Raw genomic sequence first — 26,528 nt, 5'->3', positions numbered from 1 at the left:
CTGGCTGGAAGAGTGTCCGGGCTTGTGGGATAGACAGACAGAACTGCACGTCGTAGTGATGCCATCCTTGCTGTTTAGAGAGGAATGGTTATAAAAGGACAGGAACGTCCTGCTTCAGGTGCTGATGGTGGAACCAAGTCTCCTGTGTTCAAGGCAAACACTGGCACACACCAGGCCAAAATGCACACTCTTGGAAAAGTAAATAAAAGAATGAATCCTCAAGGAAGGTTCTTGTTTCCTGTAAAGTCAGCGACTCCTGAAACTTGGACCCAGAAGTTGAACAGAAACCTGGAGGGAAAAGTGCTAGCCTCCCCTCAGTGGGATGAGATGAAGGACATAAAGGGAGCCTTCACCTTGTTATGTTATTACTTAGTTGGAGGGGGGGGGGTTCTTCTGAGACAGTATCTCACCGTGTAGTTTCAGATGACCTGGAACTCAGCCAGATTCTGGCTCTGGAGTATATCACCATTCCTGGCCCACCTTTCATTTTCGACTTTTTTTTTTTAAAGCTTACTTTGCTTGCTTCAGTTTGTCTCTTTAAATCTTTTGAAAATTATATATTTTACTTAGATTATGTTATGTCTCTGGAGGTATATTTTGGGGGGGTGTTTGAGACAGGGTTTCTCTGTATTGTTTTGGAGGCTATCCTAGAACTTGCTCTTGTAGACCAGGGTCTCAAACTCACAGAGATCCACCTGCCTCTGCCTCCCGAGTGCTGGGATTAAAGGCGTGCACCACCAACGCCCGGCTGAGGTATTCTTTTTTATATACTATTTATTCTATGTGCATTGATATGAGGTGTCGGGTCCCCTGGAACTGGAGTTACGGACAGTTCTGAGCTGCCATGGGGGTCCTGGGAATTGAACCTGGGTCCTACTGGAAGGATGTCCAGTGCTCTTAACCACTGAGCCATCTTTCCAGCCCCCTGTTTCTGGAGTTTGTGCTCATGAGGTCAGAAAACAGTATAGGTGCCAGGGATCAACTTGGATCTTCAGGCATGGCAGGAGATGCTTTTACCCACTGAGCTAACTCACTGGTCCTCTGCATAGTTCTGTGTTTCCATTTTATACACAAGTGATTTGTCCAAAAATTACTGTGTAATGGTAAAATTTAAATTTTAAAACTACTTCTCTCCCTCAAGTGTTTGATGGCAAGTCTGCTTGCCCTGGAACGCTGTGCTGGGCTTGCTGTGTGTGAGTTCATGTTGATAGAGTAATCCATTGGGAATGGACAGTGCAGACTTAGCCCATACAGATGGCCTCCACCCAGCCAGAGCAAGGTTTATTTATATAAGTTTGTAAATAAAAACTGTTCCAGCTTGCCAGGGACAATGGTGAGATATTGTATCTGGCTGAAGGGAGGGGAAAGGAAAGGAGAAGCTTTTACAGAAAGTTCCCGAAGGACCCAGGGGTTTGCTTCTTTTCTTTAACCTCAGCCTTTTCATAAATAAATTAAGGAATAATGAGGTAAGTTGATCTAGCACCATTAGTAATGGAGAAGGGAAGGCTAGGCAAGGAAGTCCAGCTGGAATAGGGCATGATCAAAGATGCATCTTAAAAGACAGATAAAATCAAATCAGCAGCCTTCCTGACCTGGAGTGCTCGCTCATGGAGTTCATTGGATGACAGTTTCAAGGCATCGCTGCTCTGCAAGGAGGGCTCTCCTTAACAAATCTGTCACATGTGGCCAGCAGCTAAGTTAACCTTTTTGTTGTTCAAAGACAAGCCAGGACACACTATCCATAGTATGCTAAAGGGTAGAGATCACCTTCAGAGTTATGGGTGGCCATTGTGTCCATTCAATAGTCATTTACTGAGCTCTGATGGCATCTGGCACTGTGACAGGTCTGGGGACAACATAGTGAATCAGATATTGTCCATATGTATGCATGTCACTGGAAAGTCTAGACCATTAAACTCAGCCCTTAACAGCCATAGGTCCACCCAGTCTCACTGCTTGTTACAGGGAGGTCCTGTTTTGCCGTAGAACAAGACTAAACCTGGGGGCTGGAGAGATGGCTCAGCAGTTAACAGCACTGACTGTTCTTCCAGAGGACCCAAGTTCAATTCCCAGCACCCACAGGGAAGCTCACAACTGTTTGTAATTCCAGTTCCAAGAGATCTGGCACCCACATAGAAAAAACACCAATGCACATAAAAATAAATAAATCACTTAAAAAAAGAATAAACCTGTAAAGCTGAGTGTGATGGTGCACACCTGTAATCTCAGCACTTGGGAGACTGAGGCAAACAGATTGCTGTGGGTGTAGGTCTAGCCTGGGCTACACAGTGAGTTCCAGGATAGATTGTCTCAAATAAATGAATAGAACACTAATGTCAGATGTGGTGGCACACTGTAATTTCAACACTTATGAGGTGGAGGCCAGAGAATCAAGAGTTTAAGGGTTGCCTATGCTATGTGGGACCTCAAACTCACAGAGATCCACCTGAGTCTGCCTCCCAAGTGCTGGAATTAAAGGTGTGCTCCACCACTGCCCTGCCCACCTCTTATTATTAAAAAGGTGGTTGAATTAGGCGTGGCAGGCTAGGGAATAAGGGTGTGGAGTTCTCAAGACTACTTCCTGCTGACTTGGGGGCGTTGACCATCTTTGGTGGATCGAGAAAGCTGGGGTGCTGCCACGTCCTGGGGTAGCTGGTTGTTAAATTGAAGTCCTGGCTGTATGGAACTCTGGTGCCTCTTTAGACCTGGCAAGATGTTGGCAGAGTACAAAGTTAAATGTAGGAAAATTTTTTTTCTTTGGTCCTGGTACATGAGGGGAGGATTGTAAGATGAGGGAGGGGTTCCCCAGGGGGTCCCAAGATGACGGGAGGGAGCCCCAGAACCAGGTAAAGATTGAATACTATCTGGAATGAATCTAACCTGTTTGGGTAGGTCTAATTCAGCTACCTGGAATTTACAAGAATTCTTTGAGCTTGTGAAAACATAAATATTAGACACATTAGCAACACATTTATGTTAGAAGCGACTTGACTGAAAGTATTAACATTTTTAAAACTGACAGATATTTTTTAGCATAATAAAAAGTACCTTAATCTTGGCCGGGCGTTGGTGGCGCACACCTTTAATCCCAGCACTCGGGAGGCAGAGGCAAGCGGATTTCTGTGAGTTCCAGGACAGCCTCCAAAGCTACAGAGAAACCCTGTCTCGAAAAACCAAAAAAAAAAAAAAAAAAAAAGTACCTTAATCTTGATTTGCAGTTATCATATAGTGGTATAATATGTTGTTTAGTACCCTATCTGAGTTTTGGCTGAAAGCATTAACATTTTTAAAACTGACAGATATCTTTAGGACAATGAAAAGTACCGTAATTTTGACTTTGCAGTTATCGTATAGTGGTATAATAGGTTGTTTAGTACTCTGTCGGGATTGGATTAGTAGCTTATCAGAACTTTATTGATTAACATTAAGACTATGAACAGTAGCATATTGAGAAAGAGAAATCTGGAACATGTTTCATTCTTTTGAATGTCTCCCCTCACTGTATTTGTTATCACTGAAGCTTTTTTGTCCTCAGACCTTCATAACTTTAATTCAGACACCTTACATTGCTGTCTTAGGCCTTACTTCTCAGACTCTCATAACTTTCATATTTACACCTTCATACACCTCACACTTTCCTATCTTCACATAGATAAACCTTAAAATACCTGTTCCTGAAATCTGTCTTGTGTCAGTTGGAGCTTCTAAGCTGGCAAAGCTACCAGTCATCAGAAGTATCAGAATTCTTGAGAAGGATAAAACTTTACCAGAGTTAATGATTAAAGAATAACAGAGACTTATTAGCTAGCTGCATGTACAGCCACCCTAAGGTCCTCCACAGTGGTTGAGGGTGGCAGCTCTAAGGACACCTGTCTTCTGCTGATAGCATGGGACCTGCGGATTAGGAGCTTTAGAAAGACTTGCCTGAAATTGGCCCAAGCAACCTGGAGAAAGTCGATTCCACTGTCCTCTTGTCCACGGTCTGAAGAATCCTTTGTAGCAGTTGAGGCAGGATCGGTCAGTGGCTAGCGTTGCCGCTTTTGTGAGTGGAGTTTCTTCAGTGCCCACCAGTCTTCTTGGAGGAAATGGGGTGGGGCCAGCAGCTGGCCTGTCTCTTCTCTATTATAAAAAACTTTTTAATAAAACATTTTAAAGCCAGGCGGTGGTGGCACATGCTTTTAATCCCAGCACTCGGGAGGCAGAGGCAGGCGGATCTCTGTGAGTTCGAGGTTAGGCTGGACCAACAACCTCCAAAACAATACAGAGAAACCCTGTCTCGTAAAAACCAAAAATAAATAAATAAATAAAACATTTTAAATGCCATGATCTCTACATCTCTGAGCATTTTTTGTTTTTCGAGACAGGGTTTCTCTATATTGTTTTGGAGGCTGTCCTGGAACTCCCTCTGTAGACCAAATTGGCCTTGAACTCACAGAGATCCACCTGCCTCTGCCTCCCCAGTGCTGGGATTAAAGGCGTGCGCCACCAACGCGTGGCTCGATCTCTGCGCATTTGAGGACTGTCTGGTTAGTATATCTCAGCAGACAAAATTTGTCTTTAGTTACTTGCCTTAAACACATAGGTAGCTACAGATTAGTGCAGGATCTGTCTGGAGAACTGGATTTACGCTGAGAGTCTGTGGAGTGATGTTTTACTCAGAGCCCTCCAGCCTGACTGTAACTGGTTCTAACTTAGTAGGTTAGACTTACACCTATAAAGGACAAAGAAGTAGAGACAAATCCCCTTTTGTAATAGGAGCTTTACCTTTGTAAACAGCTTTCAGGAAGCACTGGTTGGTATAAATATTTCATTAAGTTAGAATAGACCTTTATAACTTTAAATGTTTACCATCCTTTAAAGATACATAACAATTTAGAAATAGTTGAGCCGGTTGTGATGGTGCATGGTAGTAGGATTTGCTGAAGGAGGCAGAGGCAGGAGGATCACGAGTTTGAAGCCAGCCTGGGCTACATACACATTTATCATTCGGGAGGCAGGCAGATCTCTGTGAGTTCAAGGCCAGTCTGGTCTACAGAGTGAGTTCCAGGACAGCCTCCAAAACAATACAGAGAAACCCTGTCTCGAAAAACCAAAAAAAGAAAAGAAAAGAAATATTTGAGATTTAGCATAGGTGAATTTAAGTTGCATAGAGTTAGCTCACATTTATATAAATCACATGTACGGAGACAAGCAGACAAACAGGACTGGATAAGAAAGAGTAAAAAGGGAGAACCAGAGTGTAATCTCTGATCCAAACAGAATGAAGGAACTTTTCAAAATGACATGGTTATGACCGATAGCCTCCGAAACAATACAGAGAAACCCTGTCTCGTAAAAACCAAAAAAAAAAAAAAAAAAAAAAAACCACATAAAAGTCAGGCAGTGGTGCGGCACACCTTTAATACCAGCACTTGGGAGGCAGAGGCAGTCAGATCTCTGTGATTTAGAGGCTAACCTGGTCTACAGAGTGAGTTCTCAGACAGCCAGGACTACATAGAGAAACCCTGTCTCGAGGGAAAAAGAAAAAAGAAAACTTGGGAGGGGCTGGAGAGATGGCTCAACAGTTAAGAAAACATTTTGCTCTTGGGGAGAACCTGGTTTTGATTTCTAGCACCCGAATGGTACCCACACAACCATCTGTTACTCCTACTTCAGGGGATCTAACACCCCCTTCTGACCCCTAACCATGCATGTGATGCACATAAATACATGCAGGAAAAAACACACAACAAAGAAAATGAGTAAATATAATTTGAAAAAAGAAAGAAGCTCCAGGAAATCGTGATAGCCACAAGGAGCCTAAAGACTCATGACAATTAGATGGGAGAGCACGGGAGGCAGAGGCAGGTGGATCCCTGTGAATTTAAAGCCAGCCTGGTCTATAAAACCAGTTCTAGGACAGCCAGAGCTACATAATAAAGAGACCCTGTCTCAAAAAATGCAAAATAAGGTCAAAGGAGAGTTAGTGGGACACTGGTAGGAAGCAAGCAGGCTCCCTGAGAGAGATGTTGACTTTTTGTTACCAGAAGACATCTCAGGGGTAGGTGTCTAACAGGAGCAGGGAAGAGGATGCAGGGGCCCTGTAAAATACTCAAGCCGAAGTCAATTTAATAGCCCTTCAGGCTTAGAGTGATCTCGTCTGGAAGGGATGAGGCTGCCTTTCCTTGATGTTGAAGTCAGGAAATGAATGGCAATCCCGTCCACGGCTGCCAGCATCCATTATGAGGTGGCAAGAGAGGACCAAGAGTTCAATAGCATTCTCCACATAGCATATTCAAGGTCATCCTGAACTACAGAAGACTGTCTCAGAAACAGAGAGAGGGAGAACAAGGGGGAGAGAGACAGAGAAAGGATGAATATATAAAAAAACAAGAGTGAAGACCACACTAAAACCTGTGCCCTACAGATACTCTCTGCAGCCTTTGCTTTTTCCTGCAAACATCTGGACTCTTCCTTCCCACCTTAATTTATGACTTTCATTTCTCTTGGCTCAAATCATGTCATGAGCACTGTTTCTCATCACTAACAGCTTTGGGTTGGTCAAAACCCCTGGCCTTCATTCAGACACATTTCTCAAGCCTGTTTGTAACCAAGAGCTAGAGCCCAGTGATGGTTACACACACCTTTAATCCCAGCACTTACAAAACAGAGGCAGACAGGTCTCTGTTTGAGGCCAGCCTGGTCTACATAGTGAGTTCCAGAACAGCCAGGGCTACAGAGAAACCCTGTCTCTATAAACCAAACCAAACTAATGATTTCTCCCCCCCCCAAAAAAATAGAGCTAAAATAAATATCAGTTTGTAGCCAAGTGAGGTGGCTCATGCCTATAGTTCCAGCAAGTTCCAGATCAGCATTAGACTACAGAGTGAAGTCCTGTCTCAAAAAAACAAAAACAAAAATCCAGAGGACCTGGGATGCCAGCACCCACATGGCATCTCACAACTGTCTGTGACTCCAGTTCCACGGGATCTGGCAACACCACATAGACATACATGCAGTCAAAACACCAAGGCACATAAAATTTAATTTAATTTAAAAAAAAAACACCAAGAAGTAGAGGTAGACCTGGTCTACAAAGTGAGTTCCAGGACAGCCAGGACTGTTACATAGAGAAACCCTGTCTCAAATAACCAAAAAAATCAAACCACCAACAATGGAGAGATGGCTCAGGGTTAGGAGCACTTGCTGCTCTTCCAGAGGACCCAGGTTTGACTCCATACCCACAAGGCAGCTCACATGATGTCAGATGATCCAGCATGCCCTTAGGGCCTTCTCTAGTATCAGGCACACAGGCAGTGTACAAACAGGCATGCGGTCAAAACACTCATAACACACGCACACACCAAAAAATTACTGTTTAGCAAAAAGTTGAGGCTAGGAGGCCAGTCACTAGGGTTCCTTGCAATTGGGTTAGAGAGATAGAAAAGAGAGTGTCCAGCGCCTTTCACCCTTCTGTCTCCTGGTGTGAACAGGGGCCACTCAGTAGGGGCCACCTGGAAACATGGACACCTTCACAAAACACTCGATCTGCCAGGGCTTTGGCTTGGACTTCTCAGCGCTACGTATGGTGAGACAAGTCTTTGTTCTCTAACAATTGTCTCCTACCCTCCACCCCTCTCGGAGACAGAGTCGTCTTCTACTACGCAGTTCACCTTGACCTGGAACCCATTATATAGCAAATGTGTTGGAGTGCGTGGCCAAGCTGACAGATGTCTAAATAATTGTGAGTAATGTAAATGAAGTACTGCCGAGTGGGAGAACCAGAGCCACCGGGTCATTTGTTAGGGTTTGAGTCTGTGTTTTGATGAGGCCTGGACAGCTTGGCTCAACTCAGATGTCATTCCTCAAGCTCCATCCACTGTTTTTTAGACAGAATCACTCTCTAGTTAGACCTCGCATGGTATGTTCAGCTAGGTGGTCAGCAGGCTTCAGAAGGCGCTCTCCTCCAACTTACACTGGGCTACAAGCACTTGCCTAGCTTTTCCAATATGGGTTCTGGGGAGGAAACTCGGGTCAGGCTGAACTATCCCCCCATCTTCTACACATATCTTTTATTTATGTTTTTAACTATGTGTTTACATGTATGAGTCTAAGGATGTGTACGTATGGATACAGGTGCCCACAGAGTCTAGAAAAGGAGTCAGATACCCCGGAGCTGGAGTTGACAGGTGACATGAGCTACCCGATGTGAACAGGAAGAGAACTCAGGCTCTCTGCAAGAGCATGAAGTGATTTTAACTGTTGAGCCGCCTCTCGGCCACGCTGATTAAGACATTTGCTCAATATGACAGCGTGAGTAAAACTTTCCAATCTTAGCCGGGCGTTGGTGGCGCACGCCTTTAATCCCAGCACTAGGGAGGGGAGGCAGAGGCAGGCGGATCTCTGTGAGTTCGAGGCCATCCTGGTCTACAAAGCGAGTTCCAGGACAGCCTGCAAAGCCACAGAGAAACCCTGTCTCGAAAAACCAAAAAAAAAAAAAAAAAAAAAAAAAACTTTCCAATCTTGATTTCCTTAAGAGGAAGAGCTGTGCCAGTTTCCCTAGTGTTGGCTCTTCTGGTGTGTCATGGCTTGATGGAAAATGACAGCGGGAATACGCCTATCTGTGTGAGGTGATGATGATGGTGATGATGATGATGGTGATGATGGTGTTGATGATGGTGATGGTGATGATGATGATGGTGATGATGATGATGATGGTGATGGTGGTGGTGATGATGGTGATGGTGGTGATGGTGATGATGATGATGATGGTGATGGTGGTGATGATGGTGATGATGGTGATGATGGTGGTGATGATGATGGTGGTGATGATGATGGTGATGGTGGTGTGTGTGTGTATAAGAGATCACAGAGATAAGGTGACAACTTCCTGGAGTTGGTTCTCTCCTTCCCCTTTTTTGTTTTGTTTGGATTTGGTTTTTCGAGACAGGGTTTTTCTGTATTGTTTTGGAGGCTGTCCTGGCACTTGCTCTGTAGACCAGGCTGGCCTGGAACTCACAGAGATCCACCTGCCTCTGCTTCTCGAGTGCTGGGATTAAAGGTGTGTGCCACCAATACCTGACTTCCTTCCTTCCACTTTTGTGTGGGTTCTGGGCTCAGATCTAGGGCCTCAGGCTGGTGAGACAAGTGCTTATCCACCGTACCGTCTCCCTGGCCGGAGCACTCACCTGGTGGGAAAGAACATTTTCTTTTTCTTAGCCACAGGAGATGGCGCCACAGTGGGTGGACTTGGACTGGGCTTATCGCATTCCCAAGAACTCCACACTAGACTCAGGATTCCAATCATTCTCTAGTGTGGCTGGAGTAAGATTGGGGATCCATATTCTTCCATAACTCTGGATAGACAGGTAAGAGAAGGCCAAGCCACAGAAGGTAAGAATGCTCAGAGGGGGCTGGAGAGATGGCTCAGCAGTTACTCTTCCAGAAGTCCTGAGTTCAACTCCCAGCAACCACATGGTGGCTCACAACCATCCATAATGAGATCTGGTGCCCTCTTCTGGCGTGCAGACATGCATGCAGGCAGAACACTGTCTACATAATAAATACATAAATCTTTAAAAACAAAAAGCTCAGAGGAAAGAAGTGAGAACACGATCCTAGAAGTCATCTATGCAACACAACGGTCTATCTTGAGCCCAGCTGACTGGATTCAGTTTGACAGAAGACTCACATTTGCCCTTCCTAGAATTTTGTGATGAGGGCTGAGAGTTGGCTCAGTGGTTAAGACCTCTGGCTGCTCCAGAGAATCTGAGTTCAGTTCCCAGCACTCACACAGCAGCTCAAAACCATCTGTGATTCCAATTCCAGGCACATGTGGCACATAGACATGCAGGTGAAACAGCCACACACCTGAGATAATATAATAAAAAAAAACTTTAGGGGCTGGAGAGACGGCTCAGAGGTTAAGAGCACTGGTTGCTCTTCCAGAGGTCCTGAGTTAAATTCCCAGCAACCACATGGTGGTTTACAACCATCTGTAATGAATTAATAATAAATAACATATTTTAAAAAGAGTTGTTTAAAAAAAATAATTTTAGGGCTGGAGAGGTGGCTCAGAGGTTAAGAGCACTGACTGCTCTTCCAGAGGTTCTGAGTTCAATTCCCAGCAACCACATGGTACAGTTTAATCTGGTGCCCTCTTCTGGCAGAACACTGTATATGTAATAAATAAAAAAATTTATTGCATCGTGGCTAGGATTGAGTCCAAAGCACTCCAGAAGGAAATAATGGCATACCTCTCATTGCCAAGCTGCAGGTGTCTGAGAACCTCAGAGGGGTTGCTATTGTGAATCCTGATGTCCAAGGCCAGAGATGAAGACTGTGTCTCAGCTCCAAGAAAGAGGACACCATGCTTCTTTTATCTATGCAGATCCCAAGCCATAGCGATGGTACCCTCACTTATTCGGGGCTATCCTCCCACTCCAATGGACTTGTCAGTCTCCTCTGGAACACCCTCGAAGCTGTCCCCACCCCTGAGACAATGCTTCACCAGCACACTAGCCATTCCTCAATCAAGTCAAACTGTCACAACTTCACTGTGACAAAGAGCTCTGATTCTCAGGTGTCCTTGCTCATTTTCTGCTGCTCTAACAGCCGCAGATTTTATGTTTATAAACAACAGGATTTGGGCACTAGGAGTCTAAGACGGTGAGGGCCTCCGTGCTGGGGCATCATGAGGCAGAAGGGTGGTTGAGCCTGCATGCGTCAGAGAGAGCAGGAGTGACACTTACAGAGTAACAACGACCCGGATCTATTCAAGAGGCCTTGGCCGTCTTGAACCAGTCAGTGTCTTCTCATCAGACCTTACTACAGCTCTTCATGCCGTAACATAAGCAGTTATATTCCCAGAGGAGTTTGAGAGGGACATTTAGCCATGACACTGGGGAGCCTGACTGCTTCGGGGTCTCCTAGGCCTCCTGAGGCCGTTATGTTCAGGTTCTGTAATGTGCTCGTGCCACTCTGGTTCAAATCTGCTGTTTGTTTTCAAGAGGTTCGATTACAGCGACACATGAAGCCACACATGTGCTGCGTGTGTGGGAGGGACGTTAGGCCAAGCTCCTCCAACCTTTCTGAAAGTGCCACGTTAGACACAGGTAGTGTGGCACACACTTGTAACACACGCATTAGAGGCTGAGGCAGGAATCTGAGGCCACCCTCAAACTCAAGTAGTATGTAATGAGACCCTATCTAGGAAAAAACAAAAAGTGACCTGGGTGGTGGTGGTACATGTCTATAATCCTAGCACTCGGGAGGCAGAGGCAGGTGGATCTCTGTGAGTCGAGACCAGCCTGGTCTACAGAGCAAGTTCCAGGACAGCCTCTAAAACAATACAGACAAACCCTGCCTCGAAAAACCAAACCAAAAAACAAAACAAACAAAAAACAATCTTTTCTAATTTTACATAGTTCCCATTCCCTCCCCTCCTGCTGTTCTACTCCCTCCCCCTCCCCCCATCCACTCCTCAGAGAGGGTAAGTCTTCCCAAGTCACATCTCTTTGAGGCAGGACCAAGGCCCTCCCCCCTGTATCTAGGCTGAGCAAAGTATCCCTCCAGAGAAAATGGGCTCAAAAAGCCAGTTCAAACACCAGAGATAAATCCTGGTCCTACTGCCAGTGGCCCCACCGACTGCCCAAGCCACACAGCTGCCACCCACATTCAGAGGGCCTACTTTGATTCAATGCAGGCTCTCCTGCCATCAGTCCAGAGTCCGTGAGCTCCCACTAGCTCAGGTCAGCTGTTTCTGTGGGTGTGTCCAAACTGGTCTTGACCCCTTTGCTCATATTATCACTCCTGCCCCTGTTCAACTGAAGCCTGGGGGCTCAGCCCAGTGCTTAGCTGTGGATCTCTGCATCTGTCTCCATCTGTTACTAGACGGAGGTTCTATGGTGACAATTAAGGCAGTCATCGATCTGACCATAGGGGAAGGCCAGTTCAGGTGTCCTCTCCACTAATGCTTAGGGTCCTAACTGGGGTCATCCTTGTGGATTCCTGGAAACTTCCCTAGTGCCAGTCTCTTCTCCCTCAATCAAGATATCCCTTTCCTTGCTCTCCCTCTCTGTCCTTCCCCCATCTCAACCACCCTGTTCCCTCATGTTCTTCTCCTCCCCTACCCTCCTCTTCCGCCCTCCCTTCTCCCCATTCCAGGATCCCAATTTTCTCAGGAGATCTTGTCTATTTCCCCTTCCCAGAGGAGTCCATGTCTCTCTTAGGGTTCTCCCTGTAACCTAGCTTATCTAGGGTTGTGGACTATAGGCTGATGAGAACTTATGTTTCTTTGTTTTTGTTTTGTTTTGCTGTTGGGGGAAGTCCTGTGCATTTGTCAATAAAGACTGTCTGGCCAATATGAATCTAGATAGATGGGGCTAGGAATCCAGGAGGATTCTGGGAAGGAGATACACAAGAGAGTTCGAGATGTAACTGCCATTGGGGTAGGAAGCCTGGAACCTCCCCGGTAAGAAACATACTTAGATTAACAATTATGGGGTAATTACTTAAGTCAGAGCTAGCCAGTTAGAAACAAGCAAGGCCAACAGCTTCATAATTCATATAGCCTCCTGTGTGTTTATTTGGGACTGATGCGGATCTAGAACCAGGCTGGCGCTGCAGAACCCAGGCGACTGGAGGGGGATAAACCAAAGCGGCTAGCAAAAGAAAAAGCTTCTCTTAACAGAATGGTTGTCAGGAGTGGGATTGAATTTCCACGCAAAACAACAAAAGCTTTAAAGGAATTTTAGAAACAGAAGAACAGAGAGAAGCACAGATTATTGGTAGCAGCATTTTTCTCAGGTGTGCTCTGTTTTGCTATCGACAAGCCAAGATTCACGTGGCTCGTTTACCGGAGTCTTCCTGACTCAGCATAAAAAGAAAAAAAAAAAACAGCAAGGTTGTTTTAAGAGACTCTGCTACCGATTGAAAGGGGTGTACGTACAGCTGGAAGTGGCAGCTTTTGCTGGAGGTCAGCATGGACTGAGGCGGTAAGCTGGAGTCACGCTTACGCCCGCCATCTTGAAACGGCAGTTTAAAACAGCCGCGGTTTTACAGATAAGACACGTGGCCAGAAAAACATAAAGATTTACAGTAAAGTCAGACTTGGATAAAGAAAAACTTCTAAAGGTTTACAGTGTGTTTAAAAATATATGTGAGATTGAGAGAGAAACTGAAACGACAAAGTGGTAAATAAATACAAAAGCCGGCGTTGTGGTGGCGCACGCCGGTAGGATTGCTCCAGAGGCAGAGGCAGGCAGGTTTCCAAAGAGAAACCCTGTCTCAGAGAAAAATAAATAAAAGTGAAAGAAATAAAGTAATAATAGATGAATAAATAAGCCACATAAAGATGGAAAATACACAGAGAGTCTGGATACTGTACACTATTATGTTTTTCAGTTTTTTCATTGCTAAGGAAGGAACGACTGATAAAGTACACTTGCTTATAAATGCTGCTAAATTAATCCAACTTATATCTTTTGAAAATGCCTTGACCTCAAAATTTAAGTATAAGGATATGTTATTTGGAAAAGGAGAATTTGCTTATGTTTCTACAGAAAATGAAAAGCTGAGAATTCCTTCCAGGCTTCTGTGGTTTCACGAACCAAGACCCCCGGAAGCAGTGGACCAGGTGTTCCAACGACTGAGATAGCTAAGATGATACAGCTTTACAGACCCCGAAAATACGGACTTATACAGGTTTCTGAGTTTTGTCATGATCCCCATGGTATAAACAGCACCCCCTTCCAGCAGGAAGCAGTTTGGAATGAGCGACGTCCCAATTCCCATCTTGTTTATAAATCATTGTTTTCATTTAAATGGGATTGTTTATAATTGGCTAGTGATCACAGCCAATCTTTTTTAATGGTAAAAGGGGAATTATGGTATGGGTATTGTTTTTCATTTATTGATACAAATTCAAGGTCAATTTTGTGATATGTATATTTCTCCTCCTGATTAAGTATTGTGCTTATACTGATCTTTTAAAATGTAATGCGTAATTAAATACAGATTATAGATAGTTACTTATAATAGTCAGAATTTATAGTTAGGTTAGTTAGGTTTTCTAGATATACAGAAATATATTTGAGATGGACAGTCTTCAAACCTCTCAAAGACCTTCAGAACATGGCATTTAAAATGGTTTAGGGTTTTTCTTGACAATGAGAAATGTCTGCTCCTGGCAGCACCAATTACGTCTGAGAGGAAGATGGGCATCGAAGAAACTTGTTATGGAGTTTGCTTTCAACATGGCAAGTTTAGCCATTTGGACAAGAAACTGCTCTTGCCTAGATTGTTTGACTGTTGTTGTATCATCTGGACATGCAGGACCCACAGGAAAGTGACTACTGAACTCAGTCTTACAGGGTTCCTGTTTGATGAAGAGTCTACGAGACTTTCTACAGGACAAAGAAAAATGACTGACAGACTGCCAATGCAGATGGACAGTTTGAAATTTCCTGCTTTGCTGAGAAGTGTTCCAGACACATTGTGGCCTATGGGCTGAAGATGGATGCCCCAGCGTTACAGAGGAACTTTGAGTGACTGTCCAGGTAGCAAGATGTCTCTGTCATTTCTAGTGTTTATATATTATCCTTCTGTGGTCTTTGATGGAGTTGAAGACAGATAGTTATAGTGTTCCTTAGTTATGATAAAAGATAAGCTACATATAGGACTTTGAACTCACAAGAATGAGATAGATGATATTTTCTTTAAATCTTTCTAAAATATTGTAACTATGTTCTTACTTGATAACTGTTCTGTTATATACAATTTGACTGTTAAAGTTAAGACTTTCTTTTTTGTTTAAACAGAAAAGAGGAGATGTTGGGGGAAGTCCTGTGCATTTGTCAATAAAGACTGTCTGGCCAATATGAATCTAGATAGATGGGGCTAGGAATCCAGGAGGATTCTGGGAAGGAGATACACAAGAGAGTTCGAGATGTAACTGCCATTGGGGTAGGAAGCCTGGAACCTCCCCGGTAAGAAACATACTTAGATTAACAATTATGGGGTAATTACTTAAGTCAGAGCTAGCCAGTTAGAAACAAGCAAGGCCAACAGCTTCATAATTCATATAGCCTCCTGTGTGTTTATTTGGGACTGATGCGGATCTAGAACCAGGCTGGCGCTGCAGAGCCCAGGCGACTGGAGGGGGATAAACCAAAGCGGCTAGCAAAAGAAAAAGCTTCTCTTAACATTTTGCTATGTTTTTTGAGACAGGGTTTCTCTGTACTGTTTTAGAGGCTGTCCTGGAACTCTCTCTGTAGATGAGGTTGGCCTCGAACTCACAGAGATCCACCTGCCTCTGCCTCTGGAGTGCTGGGATTAAAGGCATGTGCCACCAACGCCCAGTGAGAATTTATTTTTTAAGGCTGACCTCTGACTTCCATATGCACACTGTGGCATGCTTGTGCCTGCACTCACATGCATTATACACTAATAAATTATTATTATTTGGATTTTTGAGACAGGGTTTCTTTGTGTAGCTTTGCAGACCAGGCTGGCCTTGAACTCACAAAGATTGGCCTGCCTCTGCCTCCCTAGTGCTGGGATTAAAGGTGTGCTCCACCACCGACCGGCTATTATTCTTATTATTATCACTATTAGTACTATTATTAGTATGAGTGCACAGCAGAAGAGGGCATCAGATCCCATTATAAATGTAGGGTAAAAGGGCCAGCCAAAGAAATCCACTTTGGACAACTTACACCAGAGCCAACTCTACCTGTGACCAACTGAAACATGAAACCAACCAATCCCTGAGCAGAAAAACCTCTCCCTGGGAAACCTCTACCCCCAAGAAACCCTATGTAAGCCTGTCTGCCTGCTCAGTTGCTGGTGCTCCTTCCCACCAAAGAGAGTCTTGGGTGAAGATCTTCATTCACTGGTGCAGAATAAAAGAACTTGCTGGGACGCTCCCTTAGGGGGACTGAGCAAGGCTGAGAAGAACAAGAAACTTGCTGGGATGGGCCCTTAGCGGAACTTAGAATTTAGCCAGTTGGTAGCAGAAAAGTAACAACTTTTCACCAGGCGGGGGGATTGCTTTCAGAAGACTGTAGCAGAAGAAGCTGTTAACTCTGCTAGGACATTCTCTTAGGGGAACATAACAGAGCTCAGCTTTAACAGCTCTCTCCAGGAGAGGAGTAGGATGCTAAATCCTGTGAGGAAAGGAGACCATCCCCACCATACCCCAGCTTCAGGTAACCTGTCTTCCCAACAAGTCAGACACCTTTTTCTCCAGGGCTGAGCTGTCCTGTTGCAGCTCCAGCCTCCAGATCTGTCCTATTGGAGCCCTAGGTAGCCTGGCTTCCTGATAAGTCAGGCACCTTGGCAGCCCCAGAGCTATAACACTCACACTTGGTTATATTTTAGTACCTAGCACTCACAATTTGATTATAATACAGGGTTGTGAGCCACCATGTGGGTGCTGGGAATTGAACCCAGGACCTCTGAAGAACAGCCAGTGCTCTTAACCTCTGAGTCATCTCTAATAAACTTACTTTTCAAATGTTGCTCTTCATGTTTATTTCTGTTGGACTCTGATCCTTTGGATGTGCGTGACTAAGAGGGAGGAAGTGACCAGGAGTTTTAAAGGAGCCAAAAATAGAATTTGAGTTCCATCTAGTTCCACACCTTAGGAGAAAGCCTAGAATCCCCACTCCAGCTTCATTCTCACACACATATTGGGACACCCAGCATGATGACACATGCCTGTAATCCTAACACTTCAAAGACAGGATTGCTTCAAGCCTGGGCCAGCCTGGTATACAGCAAGTTTCAGACCATCCAGTGCTACCTTGTTTCAAAATTAATGAAACAACTCAAATAGGATCTATGCTCTCTATCCTGATCACCCAGGATGGTTGGATAGCCAAGGAGAGTAAAAGAGTCGCAGTGTAGACCTGTTCTGTTTTTGTGCATGTGCATTTGTGTGTGTGTGTGTGTGTGTGTGCGCGTGCGTGCGTGCATGTGGAAGCCAGTGCTGGGTGTCTGCCTTGATCACTCTCCACTGTTTTTGTTTTGTTGAGACAGGATCTCTGTATATAGCTTTGACTGTCCTGGAACTCACCGTGTAGACCAGGCTGACCTTGAACTCACAAAGATCTTCCTGCCTTTGCATCTAGAGTGCTGGGATTGAAGATGTGTGCCACTACTCCTGACTGCATTTCACATTTATTTTTTGAGATTGGGCCTCTCATTGAACCTGACACTCACTGATTGGTCAGATTGACTGGTTGGCAAGCCCCAGGATCCTCCTATTTCTCCTAGTGCTGAAAGTATAGGAACATTACTCCATGACCAGGTTTTAAGTGAGTGCTGGGAACTGAACTCAGGTCCTCATGCTTGTGTGGCATATACTTTACTCATTGAGCCATTTTCCCCAGCCCAAAAACTGCTTTCTGTTGATTACAAAGTAAAATTTGTGGGCATAAAAATGAATATTGTGTTCTGGGCATCGGTGGTGCCCAGGCTCCAAAGCTGTCTCAAAAAAAACAAAATCAAGCAAACAAACAAAACAAAAACAAAAACAAAAAAAACTAGGTCAGGTTGGGCAGCAGACATGGCTCATCAGTGGTTAAGCACACTGGTTGCTCTTGCAGAGGACCTGAGTTTAATTCCCAGCAACCACATGGTGGCCCATGACCATCTGTAACTCCAGTTCTAGGGGATCTGACACTTCTGACTTCCATGGGTACGTGCAGGCATCAATACACATAAAATAAGTACATCTTAAAGAATCAAAAACTAGGTCAGGTATAGTGGTCCACACATGTCATCTCAGCTACTCCCAGATCAAAAGTTCATGGGCAAGATGACTGAGCAGTTAATGAACTTGCCTAGTCTAAAGACCTGAGTTCACATGACGGATGGAGAGCACTGACTCCTCCTGCAAGTTGCCCTCTAACCTCTACAGGTGGCACTTGCATTCCCCCAAGTTTCATTACAGGTGTGTGTTACCAAATCCAGCTCCCAACAAGCCGTTTTTGTTTTGTTTATCTGGTCCTGGAAACTGCACTCAGGGTCTTGCCCTTAGCTAGGCAAGCACTTCCTTATCCCACTCAAGCTGCGGCCTTGGTGCCCTGAAAACACGCCTGAGTCCGTCTCTTAGAACACAGCTGTACTGACTGTACCTGATACAACAAGTGAAATTACTGGATCAAAAGCTAAATGCTCAGCCTGGACTACAAGCGAGTTCCAGGACAGCCTCCAAAGCCACAGAGAAACCCTGTCTCGAAAAACCAAAAAAATAAAAAAAAATAAAAAAAGCTAGATGCATTTCCAAGGCTTTAAAATAGACCACGAAACCTCTCTGCAGAGTGGCACCCATTTACCCTCTCCAAGAGCACTGTATGTGAATACTTGGGCCTTCCTGTTTATATCAGCTAGAATGGTGATACCCAAACAGTTACTAGTCTGAAAGCTGAAAATTATTATTTTTTGTACCAGAACTAAACCTAGTGCTCTGCATATGCTAGGTAAACACTCAACTGCTCTGCTACATCCTTATTCCCTCAAAGTGATTTTTTTCATTCATTCAACAAACATTTATGAGTGTCTTCTATTTGCAATGTGTGGTGCAATGGTAATGATAAGGAAAATATGCCAGGTGGTGGTGTCACACGCATGCCTTTAATCCCAGCCCTCAGGAGCCAGAGGCAGGCGGATCTTTGTGAGTTTGAGACCAGTACCAGAACAGCCAAAGCTACACAGAGCAACCCTGTCTGGAAAAAGAAAGAAAAGAAAATTACAAGTTGGATATAATCTAAATCCCAGTATGTGGCAGGCTAAGGCAGAAAGGTCATGAGTTCAAGGTCAGTCTCAAAACAGAAAACAAAGTCTGTGGGGAATGTCAAGACCAGAGCTTGGATCCCTAAACTCATGCTACTTGGCTTCCCTGTAAATTCTGACGTTGAGGGTCGAGTCAGGGTCTTCCACGCAAGCTCACTATTGACACTGATGATGCTGGTGAGTGTTGTGTGTGAGGGACAGCCTCTGCCCCATGAATGGGTGGTAGGACAATTCCCACCACCGACCTTAGGCCTCTGCACGCAGTGCACATGTGTGTATTCAAACCCAGACATCTAAAGTAAATAAGTTCATCTTCAAACCCACACATCTAAGCCCCGCCCCCACACAGTGGAAAAACACACATACACAGGTACTCCACATGCAGCACACAAACAAAAGCCACAAAACAAAACAAAAACCAACATGGTGAGATGACTGACCAGTGAAGGTGCTTGTCTTAAAGCCCAGAACCTGAGTTCAACTCCGGGGGTCCCAGCGGGTCGAAAGAAAACCAATTCCTTCAAGTTGTTCTCTCATCTACACACACACACACACACACACACACACACACACACACACACACACACACGAGCATGCACACGAAAACTATTTTTGTGTCAGCCTTGGTAGCATATCATTGTGATCCCAGCACTTGAGAGGTGGAAGAGGGATGAGGAGTTTTAGGCCAGCATAAGAACTTGTCTCAATCGGGTGTTGGTGGCGCACGCCTTTTATCCTAGTGCTTGGGAGACAGAGGCAGGCGGATCTCTGTGAGTTCCAGGCAGCCTGGTCTACAGAGTGAATTTCAGGACAGCCTCCAAAACAATACAGAGAAACCCTGTCTTGAAAAACCAAAAAAAAAAAAAAAAAAAAAAAAAAAAGAACTTGAAAACAAGCCGCGTTCCCCTCCCCCAATGTACCATCATTGCCTGTTTGTTTTTTTTCTTTTTTGAGATAGGGTTTCTCTGTGTAGCCTTGGCTGTCCTGGAATTCATTCTGTAGTCCAAACTGGCCTCAAACTCACAGAGATCTGCCTACCTCTGTGGCTCCTGAGGGCTGGGATTAAAGGCCTGTGCCAGACACCACTGCTCAGCTCGATGGCCTGTGTGTTTTTACAAGGCAGGCATTCCAGGCGAGTCTGGGAAAAAAAAAGAAAAAGGAAAGAAAAAAAAAAGAAAACAAAAGAAATGAACAAACAAAAAGTAAAAACAGAACAGAAAAGGTGGCGGTGGGGTTGTCTGGAGATGCTTCAACTCATAAGAGCAGTTTTGTGAAGCATGAGGACCTGAGTCTGACACAGCAATCAGGTAAACAGCCAGCATGGGCTGTACACACGTAACCCCAGCAGCCAGCATGGGCTGTACACATGTAACCACAACAGCCAGCATGGCCTGTACACACGTAACCCCAGCAGGCAGGCATGGGCTGTACACATGTAACCCCAGCAGGCAGGCATGGGCTGTACACATGTAACCCCAGCAGCCAGGCATGGGCATTTGTACACATGTAACCCCAGCAGCCAGGCATGGGCTGTACACATGTAACCCCAGCAGCCAGGCATGGGCTGTACACATGGAACCCCAGCAGCCAGGCATGGGCTGTACACATGGAACCCCAGCAGCCAGGCATGGGTATTTGTACACATGTAACCCCAGCAGCCAGGCATGGGCTGTACACATGGAACCCCAGCAGCCAGCATGGGCTGTACACATGGAACCCCAGCAGCCAGGCATGGGCTGTACACATGTAACCCCAGCAGCCAGGCATGGGTATTTGTACACATGTAACCCCAGCAGCCAGGCATGGGCTGTACACATGTAACCCCAGCAGCCAGCATGGGCATTTGTACACATGTAACCCCAGAGCTGTGGGGGTGGGGTGGGGCAGGAGGGTAACAAGCTTGTTGTCCACCCACTTAGTTCTGGACTCAGGAAGAAACAGAAACCTTGTGCTGAAGGAATGAAGAAGGCAGGACGCCAGGCATTCTCCTCTGGTGGCTCATGCCTGTAACCCCAGCACTTGGGAGGCTGAAGCTAGAAGACTGGTGAGTTTGAAGCTAGCGTGGGCTACACAGTGGGACACAACTTTTTCTTTTCTTTTTTTAAATAAGATTTATTTATTATGTATACAATGTTCTGCCTGTGTGTATGCCTGCAGACCAGAAGAGGGCACCAGATCTCACTACAGATGGCTATGAGCCACCATATATATGGTTGCTGGGAATTGAACTCAGGACCTTCAGAAGAGCAGGCAGTGTTCTTAACCACTGAGCCTCTCTCCAGCACTTCTTTTGTTTTGTTTTGAGACAGGGTTTTGCTCAATATCCTTGGCTGTCCTGGAACTGATTTTGTAGACCACACACACACACACACACACACACACACACACACACACACACGAAGAGGGTTTTGTTTGTTGTTGTTTTTTTCTCCTTTCTTGTTTCTAAAAGAGCACGGGTCTGGTGACACAGAAATAGGAAACATGACCAAAGATAAATGAATGACGAGGTCCTTAGGGCCCCAAGACCACAGCGGAGAAAGGCTAACCCTTCAGGATGGAAATCAAGGACTTCTAAGCCTCTGGCTCATACAGGATCATTGGTAGAGCACAAGGATGCGGCCTCTAGGGAAGGTGGGTGACTTTCATTCCTTGTCACAGCCCAGCAATGGAAACCTGCCAAGAAGGAAAACAAGGACCGAGGACATGACTCAGTAGAGCACTTACGAGTGAGCACCAAAGGCCCTGGGTTTGATCCTAGACCACAAAGTTCCCCCAGGGTTTTTGAGACCATTTTCGGCTACCTGGAAAGACCCTGTCTGAAACAAACAACTCGCATTATAATAAAACTGGCAGTGATCCTCTCCTCAGAGGAAGGCCAAGCTATGACTAGAACTTTGAACTTGGATCTGCTTGTCCCTAAACTCTGAGTTCTATTCCCCCTTGCACAGACCTCTTGCTTCTTCTGTGACCAGAGTAGCAGTCTGACAACTGACAGCTGTGCCCAGGGTGATTTCTGTCTGTCTCATGCCTGTGCTTCTCTACAGATCCCCGAGAGATCGCTTAGTGCAGGCTGGGCATTGGTGGTAAAGCCTCAGGAGCTGCCAGTGGGTTTGCTGACTCATCTGCCCACTCAGCACTCACACAACGGGAATCCTCAGAGAGGCACCTCTGGGGTTGCTCTAGAAGGTAAACCAACGAACAGGCTCAGTACCCTGCTCAGCCAACACAGTAGCTGTTATCATCAGTGCCCAGGCCTTGCCTCTGTGGGTCTTTAGAAGGTGTTGGGAAAACATACATTTTTGGTTTTTTGGAATTTTTAATATGTTTAGACAGGGCCTCACTATGTAGTCCTGAGTTGTTCTAGGACTCACTCTGTGGAGCAGGCTGGCCTTGAACTTTCGGGCAGTCCTGCCTCTGCTTCCTAAGTGCTAAGATTACAGATATGTGCCACCACAACGTGCAGAAAATCCATCTTAAAAGTTTAACTTATCTATTTGTGTATGAGGAGGTTACAAAGGCCAGAGGGCAACTTTAAGAGCCTGCTCTGTGCCTCCACCGTGCTGGTCCCGGGATTCGGCCAGGTCGTCAAGCTTAGCAGCAACACAGTTTTCTGCTGAGCCCTCTTATTACTTCTGAAAATTCATTTTTGAAACAAGATTCTAAAATAATATATATAGATAAAATATTACTAAAAATGTTGGGGAAAACCCTGGGATTAGTGGCACTTACCTGTTTTCCTAGTTATTTGGGAGACGGAGTCATCAGACTGTGAGTTAAAGGCCAGCCTGGGCAACATAGTTTCAGTTCCTTTTGCGTTTGTTTGTTTGAAAGTGGGAGGAGCCCTGTGAAATGCGGCCTCCTGGACACCATAGGGCCATTACACTCAAGAATGCGCACAGCAGCTGGGCTCATCTGCACAGCAAGCCGCAGTCACTCAACAGTCCAGCGTGGATAGAAGGTGCTCGTGGATGGAAGGTGCTCCGCAGGTCCCACCACCAGCTGAGCAGCTGCTGACCATTAATGGCTGCTGGGAGAGACAGAGTCACTTTCCTTGGAGGGTGTAGTCACTGGGAGAGTATCCATGCCTAGGTGTTGAGTCCCACACCTGTGGGCACAAACCCAGCACCAACTGGACTCAGTGAGTTATTAATAAAATAAAGAGATGGAAGTGAGAAGGAGAAGTACTGGGTGTGTGTGTGTGTGTATGTGTGTAAAAAGGAACATTTTGATTAGATGTGATCAAGGCTCACTATATATAGGAATAAATTAAAAGTTTATTAAACAATTATAAGCAAAAAAACAAAAACAAGAGTGCCAGGCAGTGGTGGCGCAGGCCTTTAATCCCAGCACTTGGGAGGCAGAGGCAGGCGGATCTCTGAGTTTGAGGCCAGTCCCGTCTACAGAGGGAGTTCAAAGACAGCCTCCAAAACAATACAGAGAAACCCTGTCTCAAAAAAAGGGATCCACTTGCCTCTGCCTTCTGAGCGTTGGGATTTAAGGCTTGTGCCACCATCACCTGGCTTGTAGCTCTTAACTCTTGGTGGTAGCATCACAGATTATTTAATTTTTCCTGTTGCTTTCATATATTTCCTGAAATTTCTTTGGTTTTCACAACCAGGGGAGAAAATGAACAGGCAGAGCAGAGCTGTGACAGCTGAAAGGAGCTTCACTCGTCGGAAAGGAGCTTTACTCGTCGGAAAGGAGCTTCACTCGTCGGGCTTTTGCAGGGGCAGGTCCAGCAGAAGGGGCTGCGAGCGGAAAACTTGCACTGCCGAGAGAAGCAAAGACTTTTCTGTGTCCTTATTTCTTGTCTCTCTGCATCTCTGGGCTTTGGAATTCTTGGTGGCAAGGTCTGAAGTCTACTTTGTTTACAACTGCATTCTCCAGCTTCTAAAAAACCCACGAAACAAAACAAAGCGCTTAGTAGGTGTTCAATCAATATTAATCTAATGAATGAATGACCTCGACAGCTCTGCTTAGCCTGAGAGACAATGATGCTCTTCAGTTTGCTATCCAGCTGGTGCAGAGCCAAAACTGAGGTACACAGTTGCCATGGCAACTGCAGAAGGTCCAACAGGCCAGCAGCAGGAGGCAGACTCAGGGACTGTGTGAGCTCTTGTTTCTCTTCAAGGTGTAGCCTAGAAACTGAGAACAAGGCAATAGGCTGTGTTGTCAGATGTGGAGGAGAAAGGATCTTCATAAATGCTTATCTCAGTTGTTCACTGGGCAGACTTGTGAGGGTTAAAGGATGGGAGGTGCTAGTCTGAACCCAGGCGTGTCATCTTGGACAAGTCATTTAACCCCTCCGAGCCTCAGCTTGCTCATTCGTAAGAGGAGAGAGATGATTAGCTTTAAAATTGTTGATAAAAAGGTATGTGTGGTGGAGCTGTGAGAGAGCAGCCACTATAGAAAGGCCGGAAGGTTCCATCAAAGGAAAAAATACAGGAGCTGGGCATGGGAGTATATGCTGTAATTGCAGCACTCAGGAAGCAGAGGCCGGGGATTGCACACTCTAGGCCAGTCTGAGCTGCGTATTGAGATTCAAGGAAGACACCTGGAAGCCTAAAGTTACAGAATAGGTGCCTGTGGGCCCAATAGACAGCAGAATGGAGAACAGGGTTACAGAGGAACTCTGACTCCTGCATAAGCACTGCCTTGGTGACATGGAGGGAAGAGCCATGGGCTGGGGTCACACTGGTATTCTCACTTATACCACTTCTCCAAGGTGGGGTCCTGAGTCACTAGGCTTACTCCCTTGTTTTCCTTAGAGCACTGTGGGTGAGAAGCCCTGTGAACCCCACTTTGCAAGGTGAACCTCTACAATACAGCTAGTTAATGGCATCCAGTTTTCTTTTCTTCTTGCTTTGTTTTTTGGGACAGGGTTTCCCTGTGTAGCCCTGGCTGCCCTTGGCTCTGTCTCCCTGGAGAGGAGGACCCACAGTTGGGTTGACTCCTGACTTTACCACCAACAGTATGGCCTTGGGCAAGTCTGTCTTCTCCGATTTTCTCTGGTGTAATTGGAACATGCACCTCTAACCTGGGGAGATGTAAGTGGGCACTGAGTAGTAAGACCCTCCTCTTTCTGCTCCCCAACCTCAGTCTGGAAGAACAGGGCCCTAGAGCACACTGGATGGACGATGTCTTGGAATCCTCAACAGCAAGCACAATTGAACACAAAAACTTCTGGTTCCCAGAATCTGCCTCTAAAATGCTGGGACAGAGATTAAGGCAATAACTAGCTGGCTGTAATACAAGATTCAGGATTAAAGGACAGATCTTTTAGGATAAGGGAGTTTTCCTCGTCTCATCCATCATTTTCTCCAGTAAGTCTGGAATGTACTGTCTGAGGAGGGTGAATTCTCAGTTCTTAAAGAGAAAAGCTGCTTTGTCCAGTGCCAACTAACTGGCACCAACCAGAGAGCTCAGGTCTAGGATTTGAACTAGGGTCCTCTTACAGTGCCACGCTGAGAAGACTCAGTGAGTGCGTGGCTAGGGGCATGCTAGGCTCGCAGTGGTGGGAATACATCGAGCCAAGCCAGGTTTAAAGCAGGGCCCGTTCATTTGCATGCTAATACCCAGAATGCTTTTCCACACACCGCTTCATTTAATGGAAGCGCTCAGTTTGGAACCGGGTAAAGTTTGGAGTACGTACTTCGTTCCTCTTGCAACTAACTGTGGGAACTTCGCGCCCGTACACGTGCCTTGCCTACAGTCTCAGGCTCTGAGCCCAATAAATAGCTCAGCGGCGGCCCCAGCAGACGAACCTCCGTGTCCAAGCCTCATCTGGTAGCATCCTCAGGCGGGCTAGGGACAAAGCGCTCAGGCCTGGCCGCAGGGTCCGTGGTCAGAGTGCCCGGCATTTTGTAGGGCGGCTGGCGCTAGGCATGCTTCTGGCTTTGGGGAAGATCGAGGGCACTTCTTGATCCCTGGGTTCCCTACTTTCCCTCAAAACTGCTGGGATGTGCAAGGGCCGGTGGTTTTGCCCATCCTGTCCATCGCCATCATTTGCTCTCTTCCCTCAGGAGGCGAATTCACGCTCCCCAGGGCACAAAGCACAAGGAGCGGTTGGGTGGGGAAAACGACCTATCTCTCCCCTAGTTATCGAGACGTGCAGGCCATTTGCTTCGGTCAGTATGAGGCGGGCAGCAAGGTTCCGCCTGCGTCGGGCCGGGACCCCGCGTCCTTCTTAGGGCTGCAGAGCGGGAGGAGGTCGCAAGCGACTTCTGAGGATTTCGGCCATCAAAGAGAGCTAGGCAGGGTGCTGATGCCCGCCCGACCTGTGGGTGCGCAAGGCAGGCTGGGGGGGCTCAGATCCACACGCTAGGGCCGCCCCTCCCGCACGCTCGCCTACACTCGGGGCGGGCAGCGGAGGGGCCGCTGAAGCTGGTTTGCTGGCTTGTCGCTCGGATCGTATTGGTCGGGGTCGGGGGGGGGGTTGAGGCTGCAGCCCCCGGCCCCGCGGGCGGGGTGGGGAGGCGGGGGCTCAGGCTGCGCTAGCATTGGCGGAGCTGGGGAGTGGGGGGGCAGGAAGCGGGGGGAGAGCGGAGCCGCAAGGGGGGTGTATAAATAGGGAATGGGGGGACGTGCATCCTCCGCTGGGCAAGGGGGGGTGCTCGGCACAAAGAAAGTGGAAAGTTTGCGGCGCTAGGCGGCCCAGGCTAGGGAGCCCGGTGCGCACGTGCTGGGCCGGGGCCACTGAGACCCCCCACGCCGAGCTCGCTGCTTTTTTTCTTTCTGCAAGCTGGGGGGGG

General features: G+C 46.3%; 2 long non-coding RNA genes across 2 annotated transcripts; one reads left to right on the top strand and one right to left on the bottom strand.

The window, feature by feature from the left end:
* The first annotated feature begins 20,697 nt into the window (after positions 1-20,697).
* On the top strand, positions 20,698-23,693 carry LOC121140783. The gene is made up of 4 exons (XR_005877696.1): positions 20,698-20,821; positions 21,227-21,408; positions 21,822-21,963; positions 23,396-23,693. It is a non-coding gene; the product is annotated as an uncharacterized LOC121140783 (long non-coding RNA).
* On the bottom strand, positions 21,272-26,365 carry LOC121140782. Its single transcript, XR_005877695.1, has 3 exons — positions 25,430-26,365; positions 22,507-23,922; positions 21,272-21,450 (listed from the first exon to the last, which is right to left on the bottom strand). It is a non-coding gene; the product is annotated as an uncharacterized LOC121140782 (long non-coding RNA).
* Between the last annotated feature and the right edge of the window lie 163 nt (positions 26,366-26,528).

The sequence above is a fragment of the Mesocricetus auratus genome, unplaced genomic scaffold (assembly GCF_017639785.1).
Source record: "Mesocricetus auratus isolate SY011 unplaced genomic scaffold, BCM_Maur_2.0 Super-Scaffold_100006, whole genome shotgun sequence".
NCBI lineage: Eukaryota > Metazoa > Chordata > Mammalia > Rodentia > Cricetidae > Mesocricetus > Mesocricetus auratus.
This window is presented reverse-complemented; position numbering and strand designations above follow the sequence as displayed.